Here is a 12,940-nt window from a genome sequence, read left to right as displayed (position 1 = left end):
GAACCAACTAGGTGCTGGACTTATCAAGTTTTCTGATGTTGTGGACTGGATTTTTACAACTTTCAATATTTCAGACCCTCTTAGAAGCATTTTAATTGCTTTCATGCCTACAGTAAAAACATATTTGAAGCAGTTGACTGCAAATTGGCCCCTTCTTTCAGCGATTGTATCTTTCGATGGCTAAATCATCCACCGAGGTCACGGATCTAATCACTGTTTTACAGTGGAATTGTAGAAGTATTATCCCAAAAATAGATTCATTTAAATTTCTAGTAAATAATCTGAAATGTGACGCATTTGCATTGTGCGAAACTTGGTTAACTTCTGAAATACCCTTAAACTCCCACGATTTTAACATTATTCGCCTGGATCGAGATGATCCCTACGGAGGAGTACTTTTAGGGATCAAAAAGTGCTATTCTTTTTATCGAATTAACCTCCCCTCGATACCAGGTATTGAAGTTGTCGCATGTCATGTTACAATCAAAGGTAAGGACCTTTGTATTGCTTCCATCTACATTCCCCCAAGAGCCTCGGTTGGGCATCGGCGACTCAGTGATATCATTGAGCTCCTTCCCGCACCGACGTTGGTTTTGGGAGACTTTAACTCACACGGTACGGGATGGGGCTGTCTTCACGATGATAACAGATCAGCTATGATCCATGATATCTGCGATAACTTCAATATGACAATATTGAATACGGGAGAAATGACACGGATTCCTGCACCACCAGCAAGACCAAGTGCGCTGGATTTATCCCTTTGCTCGACATCGCTACGGTTGGATTGCACGTGGGAGGTAATTCCTGATCCCCACGGTAGCGATCACCTACCGATCGTAATATCAATCACCAGCGGCTCAAAACCATCGAAGACAATCAATGTTTCGTACGACCTCACACGAAATATTGATTGGAATAGCTATGCGACCTCGATATCTGAGAAACTTGAAAGAACTCAACAACTTCCTCCGGAGGAAGAGTACACGTTTTTGGCTAGCTTGATTCTCGACACCGCGACTCAAGCTCAGACGAAACGTGTACCCGGCGCGAAAACTAACATCCGTCCTCCCAACCCGTGGTGGGACAAAGAGTGCACAAATTTAAACGCGGAGAGAGCCTCCGCGTATAAAATATTCAGAAAAAATGGAACACCTGATAATTACCGGAATTACGCGGCGTTAGACGTTAAAACTAAGAACTTGATTAGAGCCAAGAAACGCGGTTACTGGCGTCGGTTTATAGACGGCTTAACGAAAGAAACATCTATGAGCACTCTTTGGAACACAGCCCGACGAATGCGCAATCATAACACCACGAATGAAAGCGAGGAATATTCCAACCGCTGGATATTCGATTTCGCTAAAAAAGTATGCCCAGACTCTGTACCGGAACAGAAGATCACCCGCGCCGCGACACCAAACACAAACGAAACACCGTTTTCGATGGTAGAGCTCTCACTTGCACTCTTGTCATGTAACAATAAAGCCCCGGGATTAGACAGAATAAAATTCAACTTGTTGAAAAATCTGCCTGACCCCGCCAAAAGGCGCTTGTTGAGTTTATTCAATAAGTTCCTTGAGGGCAACATTGTTCCACATGACTGGAGACAAGTGAAAGTGATCGCCATTCAAAAACCAGGAAAATCAGCCACCGATCACAATTCGTATCGGCCGATTGCTATGCTTTCCTGTATCCGGAAATTGTTCGAAAAAATGATTCTCTGCCGTCTAGACAATTGGGTCGAAACTAATGGCTTACTTTCAGATACACAATTTGGTTTCCGCAGAGGCAAAGGAACGAACGATTGTTTGGCGTTGCTCTCAACCGAAATTCAAATGGCATTTGCTCGTAAGGAACAAATGGCGTCAGTTTTCCTAGACATCAAGGGGGCTTTTGACTCAGTTTCCATAAACATCCTATCTGAGAAGCTGCATCAGCATGGTCTTTCGCCAGTTTTGAACAACTTTTTACATAATCTATTGTCTGAGAAACATATGTATTTCGCGCATGGTGATTTGTCGACAATACGAATCAGTTACATGGGTCTTCCTCAGGGCTCATGCTTAAGCCCCCTTTTATACAATTTTTACGTAAACGACATCGATAAATGTATCAACACATCTTGCACGCTAAGACAACTTGCCGATGACAGCGTTGTGTCTATTATAGGACCCAAAGCTGGCGATCTGCAAGGGCCGTTACAAGATACTCTTGCCAACTTATCCACATGGGCTCTTCAAATGGGTATCGAGTTCTCTACGGAGAAAACTGAGCTGGTTGTATTTTCAAGGAAGCGAGAACCAGCACAACTACAGCTTCAACTAGGGGGTGAAAACATAGCTCAGGTCTTCACATTTAAATATCTCGGGGTCTGGTTCGACTCCAAAGGCACATGGGGATGTCACATTAGGTATATGAAACGAAAATGCCAACAAAGAATCAACTTTCTTCGTACAATAACCGGATCGTGGTGGGGTGCCCATCCAGGAGACCTGATCAGGCTGTACCAAACAACGATATTGTCCGTGATGGAATACGGATGCTTTTGCTTCCGATCCGCGGCGAACACTCATTTCGTCAAGCTGGAAAGAATTCAGTATCGTTGTTTGCGTATTGCCTTGGGTTGCATGCAATCGACTCATACGATGAGCCTCGAAGTGCTGGCGGGCGTTCTCCCATTGAAAAACCGGTTCTGGGATCTCTCATATCGTTTACTCATTCGATGCGACATTTTGAATCCTCTGGTGATTGAAAACTTCGAAAGGTTAGTTGAGCTCAATTCTCAAACCCGTTTTATGTCCTTGTATTTTGATTACATGGCTCAGAATATTAATCCTTCTTCGTTTGTTTCCAACCGTGCTCATTTCTTGGATACTTCTGATTCTACTGTGTTTTTCGATACTTCCATGAGAGAAGAGATTCGTGGAATTCCGGATCACGTGCGCCCTCAAGTGGCCCCAAATATTTTTTATAATAAATTTAGAACAGTCAACTGTGAAAAGGTGTTTTACACTGACGGATCAAACATCAACGAGTCCACAGGCTTCGGTATCTTCAATCAAAACATCACCGCTTCGTACAAACTCAGTGATCCGGCTTCAGTTTACGTCGCAGAATTAGCTGCTATTCAGTACACCCTCGAGATCATTGAAACCTCGCCCAAAGACCATTACTTCATTGTCACGGACAGTCTAAGCTCAATAGAAGCTCTCCGGGCAATGAAGCCAGGAAAGTACCCCCCTTATTTTCTGGGGAAAATACGGGAACACTTGAGAACTTTATCTGAACGGTCTTATTCAATATCGTTAGTCTGGGTCCCTTCGCATTGTTCCATTCCGGGAAATGAAAAGGCAGACTCATTGGCTAAGATGGGCGCATTAGAAGGTGATATTTATGAAAGACCAATCTGCTTCAATGATTTTTTCAGTATTTCTCGTCAGAAAACTCTCGAAAGTTGGCAAACTTCATGGACGAATGACGAACTGGGACGATGGCTACACTCCATTATTCCTAAGGTATCAACGAAACCGTGGTTCAAGGGGATGAACATGAGTCGTGATTTCATTCGCGTTATGTCACGGCTCATGTCAAATCACTATACATTCAACGCACATCTCCGGCGTATCGGGATCGTGGAGAACGGGCTCTGCACCTGTGGCGACGGTTATCAGGACATCGAGCATGTCGTGTGGTCGTGCGTAGAGTATCGCGACGCCAGGTCGAAGCTACTGGAATCCCTCAGGGCCCGAGGTAGACCGCCTGAAGTTCCGGTTCGGGATGTGTTGGCGAGTCGGGATAGCTCATATATGCTTCTGATATACGAGTTTCTCAAACACATTAATATACAAGTGTAATCTGTTACATCTGGCTTAGAAAGTTCCTCCTATTTATCGACGTTGTTTCAACTGTGGCTAAGAATAATCTTCACCTGCAGGTTCGACACTAACTTCCGCCGATTATCCCGATTCCTCATCTGTCCACCATCTTCATCGGAACTAACAAGATCTTTGTGCTGTCACTAACCTTTTCGCTTTCCCCCTCCCCGTCTCTTCACCATCTCGATGTCAACTAATTAGATCTCTGTCGTTTTAGTCAATTCATTCCCATATCCCCTTTTTACTCCGTTTTCCGCAATATTTACTTCGCTATTTTTTTTTTCTCATTTTCTTCTGTAACAACACCATCATCGCCCACGGAAACTTACCAACAGCATGCGGGCCACCCGCCGGGTATTCGTAACCTGGGGGTGTTTCCCGCGGACCCACACGGACCGAAGAATGCGGCCAACATGAACATTCACCAACGCCATATGGAAGACTCTCATGAAATATTCAATTCACCGGCCACTGCCGATCACCAGCTGAAGGCTGGATCTGCCAAAGTCAACCATTGCGACCCAAATATGACATTACTCAATGATACAACCCTAGTTTTAAGTTAGTCGTAAATTAAAATTAGTAAAAGCCCTTGGCATCTTAGAGCTTAAGCAGTGTGCCTTAAACATTATATTCTTGAATAAAAAAAAAAAAAAAAGCAACAAGGTGGATTTATTTAATTTATTTTTTTTATTTCTCTTATAACTGAAATTTTACTATACATAAGTTCTCATTTTGATATTATTAATTTACAAAAAAAGTTAATATAATGGATGATCTCATGGAAAATCATCCAAATCCGATTTTGGATACTAGTCAGAGCTTAAATACTCCAAGGGCTAAACATTATCCAGAGGGTACCACTGGGCCATGGATAGTCTATTTTCGACGCAAAGAAAAGGCATTAAACTTGATGCGAATTACAAAGGATTTGACATCACATTGCTCTGAAGTTGTAGAAATCTCTAAAGTTAACAGATATAAAACTCGAGTTATTGTTCACGGTTGTTTGAAACAGGCAAACGATATTGTAACCTGTAAATTATTATTGTATCAAATGTCACGGGCCCCATAAGGATAATCTTTGCGATGAAGATATTGAAATATGTGTTTATTGTGGGGAGAGTCCTAATGATATCTCAGTATGCGCTGAATTTAAGTTGCGTAAAGATAAAAAAGGCTTTCTTTAACAGCGCGGTCTAAGCGCACATATGCAGAAATAATTAAAACAATTATTGATCTCCCCCCACTCGAAGCAGAAAATGGTTTCTCAAATCTAGAGCCAGATGAATCTGACTCTGATGAAAATAGTGAGGTCACTCCTCAAGGTTCTGTTGAGAGGAAGAAGTCCTCCTCCAAATTACCAAAAAGACACCTAAAATTACACCTTCAAAAAAAGATCTCCGTGCCAAATCTAAAAAGCCAAATTTAAAAGTAAAAACTGTGCCTCCTGGTTTGTTCAGCTCAATGGCCAATTCTCTCAGGTTTTGTATCATTTGATGGATAATTTATCATCCGCCGCAAATGATGCAATCACTGTCCTGCAGTGGAATTGCCGAAGCATCATGCCAAAACTTGATTCATTTAATTTTTTATTGCATAGTCAAAAATGTGATGAATTAGCTTTATGCGAAACATGGCTTACATCAAACATAGCCTTAAATTTTAATGACTTTTAACATTATACGTCTTGATAGAGACTCTCCGTATGGCGGAGTGCTTTTAGGAATTAAGAAATGTTATTCCTTTTATAGATTAAACATTACTTCAACTTCTAGTATAGAAGTTGTGGCTTGTCAAATTAACTTTAAAGAAAAAGACATTTGTATAGCTTCGGTATATATTCCTCCAAGAGCTCAACTTGGACAACGATAGCTTAATGAAATGGTCGAAGCCCTTCCTGCTCCACGATTGGTTATGGGAGATTTCAATTCGCACGGAATTATGTAGGGTTCCGTTTACAATGATAACAAATCATCCTTAATATACAATATTTGCGACAATTTCAACATAACAGTATTGAATTGACACGGATTCCAAGACCTCCTGCACGTCCAAATGCATAAGATTTATCTCTTCGCACGACATCAATTCGACTAGATTGCACCTGGAAAGTATTTCCTGACTTACACGGTAGCGATCATTTACCAATCATCATCTGAATTGGCAGTAATAAATGCATTGATAATTTAGTTATTATTCCATGTGATTTGACAAAAAATATTGACTGGATTAAATTCCAAAGTAATATTGCAAGTATCTTAAATTCAATGGAAGAGCTCCCCCCATTTAAAGAATATGACTTCCTCGTTTGATCGATTCTGGTGGCCGCTGAACAAGCACAAAACAAACGATTTCTTGGTCCATCGTCTAACAGAAGGCGTCCAAACCCTTGGTGGGACAAAGAGTGCTCAGATACTAAACACGCGAAACAAAATACTTTCAAGACGTTTTTAAAACGAGGAGGAGGAGCTCCTTGGTCTTAGAAACCAAGTACAAGAGCATACTTCGGGCCAAGAAATATAATTATTGGAGACATTTTGTCGAAGGTTTGTCAAGAGAAATCTCCAGGAGCACTCTTTGGAACACGGCCAGACGAATGAGGAATCGTAACGTAGGAAATGAGAGGAATACTCGAACCGATGGATATTTGTCTACTGGGAAAGTTTGCCAAGATTTTGTTTCGGGAGTCTACCCCAAATAATGGTTCCTTTGATAGCCCCTTTTCAATGATGGAATTTTCTATAGCACTCTTGTCTTGTAACAATAACGCTCCTGGGTTGGACAGAATTAAATTCGACTTGGTGAAGAATCTGCCCGATCTCGCAAAAAGACGTTTGTTGGAATTGTTCAACAAGTTTCTTGGGCAAAATATTGTTCCACCTGACTGGAGGCAAGTGAAAGTTATCGCCATTCAAAAGCCGGGGAAACCAGCTTCCAACCACAACTCATATAGACCCATTGCAATGTTGTCAAAAAAACTATTCTTCGACATCTCGACGCTTGGGTCGAGTCGAACGGTTTGTAGTCAGATACTCAGTTTAGCTTCCGAAGAAAAACTCTCATTAAATTAGAGCGAATTTAGTATCCTTGTTTGCGAATCGCATTAGGCTGCATGCATTCGACACATACAATGAGTCTTGACATTCTTGTGGGAGTTCTTCCATTGAAAGATCGTTTTTGGGAGCTTTCATTGCGACTGCTAATAAGATGTGAGGTACTGAATCCCCTGGTTATTAATAGCTTCGAAAGGCTAGTCGATCTTCAATCTCAAACAAAATTCATGACAGTATATTTTAACCATATGTCACAGGAAATCAACCCTTCAAGATATATTCCTATCCGTGTCAGCCTCCTAAATGTTCCTGACTTAACGTTATTATTCTACATACCTGAACGACATTTTGAATAATAATTATCAAGTCACTATAGTCTGGGTCACGGCTCATTGCTTCATTACAGGCAATGAAAGAGCCGATAGTTTAGCCAAACGTGGTGCTATTGAGGGTGAAATTTATGAGAGACCGACTGCTTTCAACGAATTCCATAGCGCGTCCCGCCAATGAACACTTGCCGGCTGGCAAGCTTCTTGGGATGAAGATGATCTGGGTCCATGGATGCACTCAATTATTCCTAAAATATCGACAAAGGCATGGTTCAGGGGACTGGATGTGACACGTTAGACGCACATCTCCTTCGAATTGGGCTATCCGAGACTAATCATTGTACTTGTGGCGAAGGTTATCGCAATGTTGATCATGTCGTTTGGACATGCGTGGAGTATCGTAAATAAATAAATTCCTTGCGTAATCAAGGTAGACTATCCAATGTCCCAGTCCGCGACATTCTTGCTCATCGTGATCTTCCTTACATGAAACTTCTTTATCATTTCATTTTAATCACTCATTACTCTGTAATGTCGAAGCTGCAAACCGGATTGAATTTGAGTCAAAACGTGTGACAATCGGTTGAACATTCCATGAGATGTCCAAGTAAGTTCCAGTTTAGAGTTTACAGTTATTTACGGTACTTCCAGAGCCGGTATTCAGGGACCAGCATAACCCAAAACGGTTCGTTTGGCCAAAAAATAAATACGACGAAATTGCAATAGTTTTAAGTGCAACTTTGAGGCTTTTTGGAATTGTCATCTTATATATCGGCTTGAGAAATCGTAGTGCGAATTAAATTTGTGGGTACCTTCCGAATCGAAAATTGAATACCACTGAAACTGAAATATGTTTATTTGGTTATCGACTATCCAAATCTACAAACCCGATAAACTTGATTAATTTATTTTGAAATGGACATTTTTGTACTAATCACTCTGTATCCCCGAAACCGGAAGTTGGATCTGACTGAAAAGTAAGATGTTTTATAGAATCTTAAGACCTTTCATTTGAATCTTAGATAGTTCTTAGATTTTATTTGAATCTTAGATCGGTTCAGCCATCTACGAGAAAAATTAGTTACATTATTTTAATTTCGTTTCAAATATTTCTGAATCTGAGTTTGTAGAAAATGGTTGAGTCATCTCCGAGAAAATTGAGTGAAATTATTTTCCACACACGCATTTGCTGATCTCGATGAACTGATTCGAATGGTATATGTTATGTTCTTTCTGCATTTATTACTGTCAGTAGTTTAAATCAATATAATTATGGAATTGTTTTCATCAAGCCAAAGCCTTGGTATTACATTCCTGTAGTGTAATCTGACCTTCTGTTCCAACAGACTTCGCAGCCGATTAAGTGTGTACAGAACCATTGCATCGCTGGTGCTACGATTCTACTGACACTACGAATCCTTCCAGGTCGGGGTTCGAACATACCACAACTGGTTTGTAAGACCAATGTCCTGTGCATTGAACCGCCAACCCGAGACGTCTGGTTTATATATGTCATATTCGAACGATTATGTAGCCAAAAAACGAACCGTGCTAAAATCGGTCCGAGGCAAAATGTCATGAAAAAGGATACTGTACACAGTCTTTTTGGTATTTTGAAACGATTGCATGTAACAGTATAAAAAATCGTATTTAGCGTTGCTCACAAGTATTCATATTTATGCACTTTGAACGTGGGTGCGATATCTTAAACCCCGGTGCCTACATTGAGCAAAACCAGATACGTTGGTAAGAAAAGCTCCTAAATGTTTATTATTACGTTTTCAATATTAATATTAGAGTGTGTCTGAAATTTGTTTGAACGCACAATATTCTTTAGAATGTATTTATTTTATACTACGAAATTAATTCAAACTCAAAGAATAATTTTGCATCTAGCTGTCGACGGAAAATTTCAAGCAAATATCTATAATGACTAATATCTGGAAGAGAAGGTATTCGAAGGGAGACTTTCGTTTGCAGTTAGACTCTTTGGTCACTGTACGCTCGAAATGTTCTGCTTTAAATCAAATGAAAGAAGAGATCATACCAATTCCATGTTCGTTGACTAGGAAGTCGTCCTTACCAGGGGGTGGTTCGTCGGATTTCCTGATTTAGAAGATGTTTTAGTGTCACACTGTGAATCGGTGGCAAATTTGCTTTTTAATTATCAAACGCGTGGAAAAAAGGGACATCTGTTAACTGAGTGTTGAAGAGTGAGTTCGCCCTTCGAGTGAAATGTACGTACAGTCAGATTCTGGTTCATGTTTTCATGGTGACATGAATATTTAATCATTATTTAATTTCATGATTAATGTATCAACGGCTGGCACTGATTGTAAGGGACGGGACACTGTAGGGTTTTTGGTTATTTTTGTTTTCCTGGTGTGTTTGTATAGCTCGTATGCGCTGGAATCGATTGATGAATGTTTTTACGTTGGCCCGTGGTCAAGACAGATGGGTTGATTCGGGCTTACCAAATGCCACCGACCTACTGATGATGCAATTTAATGAGGGTCAGCCATAATAATAGTAGTAATCATTTCTGGTCAATTAAGTGGAATTACAGTGATTGAAAAAGGAACGGAAAAAGGTATTGTCTGACTGGATATCTACAAATCGACAGGGATACATAATCAAATATATGAGCGAAATTACATTTACTTCTCCTAGTTTGTTGTATCACAGATAATAGATGTACACTTTATATTTGGACGTAAGAAATCGAATCAGTCATGGGATTGTGTGACAAAAGCTAGTATATACCTAAACCTCCGTTTACTAACACTTTTTATGTACCTCTTTTTACGTAACTTTTATGAACCAAATTCCAAATAACGTATTCTTTTTTTTTGCGAACCAAATCCCAAATAACGTAAACTTTTTTAAGATGTTCTACTTCGTGGAAAGATGATACATTTGGATACAATGAAAACAATGTCCGGCTCATCTATATTCCTACTACAATATGGATATTCTTGGAAAGGGTTTAAATAGTGGATTCTGGAAAAGACTGCCTGAGGTATTTTGGAAATCCAAGATGGCGACTCACGATTTATTGATATTCCTTGATAACCATTACAATATGAATATTTTCAGAATGGATTTGATATGTAGGGTACCAATAAACAATGTTTGAGGTTGTTTCGAAATCCAAGATGGCGACCTCCTTTTTATTGATATTATTGAAAACCCTTAAAACATGGGTATTTTTGGAACAGATTTCCTGAAAAGGTGCAGGAAAACAATGTTTGGAGTCGTTCCAAAATCCAAAATGGCGACTTCCGGTTTATTGATATCCCTTGAAAAGCTTTTACAATATGGGTATTTTCGGAACGGATTTGATAAATAGGTGCGGAAAACAATGTTCAGGGTTGTTCCAAAATTCAAGATGGCGACTTCCGGTTTAGTGATATTCCTCAGGTATGGGTCTTTACGGAACGGATATGATGAATAGAACATAGGATATGATGAGTTCGTGAATACCCTTACAATATGGTTATTTTCGGAAAGGGCTTGAAGAACAGATGTCGAAAAACCTGTTTTAATCCACCTAGTGGTGTGATGATGCCTTTCTCATGTACATAACATTGTGGTATTCTATTCAAAAATTTTCTCTTCGATTTTTGAAAGAAACCAAGTGATTGTTTATGCATAACATACATAATAAAACAGTGCTTTGATTGCGTAAGCCATCCTTAAGAGAACGAAATGGGTTCACTATTATGTGCACTTCCGGCACCGGAACTTGAGAACCGGTATAATCGAAGTCGGTTCGTACGGCCACCAACTAACATGACACACAAACTCTTCTAGTACGCACCCTATAACTCTGGATTCGGAAGTCGGACCCGGATGAAATTCAGGAATTCCGTATGGGACCGGAAGACCTTTCATTTGAATCTAAGTTTGTGGAAATCGGTCAAACCATCGCTGAGAAAAATGAGTGAGATCCATTTTGGTATATATGATCACTATTTCTGGTACTTCCGGAACCGGATACCGGGAACCAGGATAGTCGGAATCGGTTTGTTTAGTTGCCTACTGATAATGACTATCGATTTGTGTAGTTTTGAGACCAGTTTAGAAAAATTTTCACGTTTTTTGTTTCGCCGGTTTAAGTGACGGTGTACAATATTGAACACACTTTACCCTATAATTCCGGAACCGGAAGTCGGATCCTGATGAAGTTCAGGAATTCCGTATAGAACCGGAAGGCCTTTCATTTGAATCTAAGTTTGTGGAAATCGGTCAAACCATCGCTGAGAAAAGTGAGTGAGATCCATTTTGGTATATATGACCACTATTTCTGTTACTTCCGGAACCGGATACCGGAAACCAGGATAGCCGGAATCAGTTTGTTTAGTTGCCAACTGATGATGACTATCGATTTGTGTAGTTTTGAGACCAGTTTAGAAAAATTTTCACGTTTTTTGCTTCGCTGGTTTAAGTGACGGTGTACAATATTGAACACACTTTACCCTATAATTCCGGAACCGGAAGTCGGATCCGGATGAAATTCAGGAATTCCATATGGGCCCGAAAGACCTTTCATTTGAATCTAAGTTTGTGGAAATCGGTCAAACCATCGCTGAGAAAAGTGTGTGAGATCCATTTTGGTATATATGACCACTATTTCCGGTACTTCCGGAACCGGATACCGGGAACCAGGATAGCCGGAATCGGTTTGTTTAGTTGCCTACTGATAATGACTATCGATTTGTGTAGTTCTGAGACCAGTTTAGAAAAATTTTTACGTGTTTTGTTTCGCCGGTTTAAGTGACGGTATACAATATTGAACACACTTTACCCTATAATTCCGGAACCGGAAGTCGGATCCGGATGAAATTCAGGAATTCCGTATGGGACCACGAGACCTTTCATTTGAATCCTAGTTTGTCAAAATCGGTTTAGCCATCTCCGAGAAAACCTAGTGAGATTATTTGACACATACACACACACATACATACACACACACACACACAGACATTGCTCAGCTCGATGAACTGAATCGAATGGTATATGACACCAGGCCGTCCGGGCCAATTTTCACTAGCCAGTTTTTCAAGTGATTGCATAACCTTTCTATATGAGAAAGACAAAAAGATGTTTGACGTCGTTTTGAATTCCAAAATATACCCTCGGTTTATCGATATTCCTTGAAAGCTCTTAAAAAAGAGTATTTTCAGAACAGATTGGATACCAATAAAAGATGTTCGAGTTCGTTTCGAATATCAATGAATCGAAAGTCATCATCTTGGAATTCAGGCCACCTCAAAACATTTTTCGACATCTATCCGTTCCAAAAATACCCAAATTGTAAAGGTTTTTAAGGAATTCCAATAAACCGGAAGTCGCCATCTTGGAACTCAGAACAACCTTAAACATCATTTTCCGACATCTACTCATCCAATCCGTTCCGAAAATACTCATATCGACGTCAACATTTCATAAGGTCACATTAACAAATGAGAGTTTCTCTTTGTTTACTTTCTCTTCTGTTAATATCTTTTTAATCTCCTCCTTCAAAATATTCAAATAGAATGAAAAACAATATGCCCATGTTTCTAACAGTACCAAATATGTAGCGAACTTTTGTATAATAACGCAGATATAGTCGAAAGAGAAAGTAAACAAAGAGAAACTCGCAATTATTCTTAGGCCCTATTGAAATGTTGAC

The sequence above is a fragment of the Malaya genurostris genome, chromosome 3, assembly GCF_030247185.1.
Source record: "Malaya genurostris strain Urasoe2022 chromosome 3, Malgen_1.1, whole genome shotgun sequence".
Taxonomy (NCBI): Eukaryota; Metazoa; Arthropoda; class Insecta; order Diptera; family Culicidae; genus Malaya; species Malaya genurostris.
Note: the sequence above shows the minus strand (reverse complement) of the source record.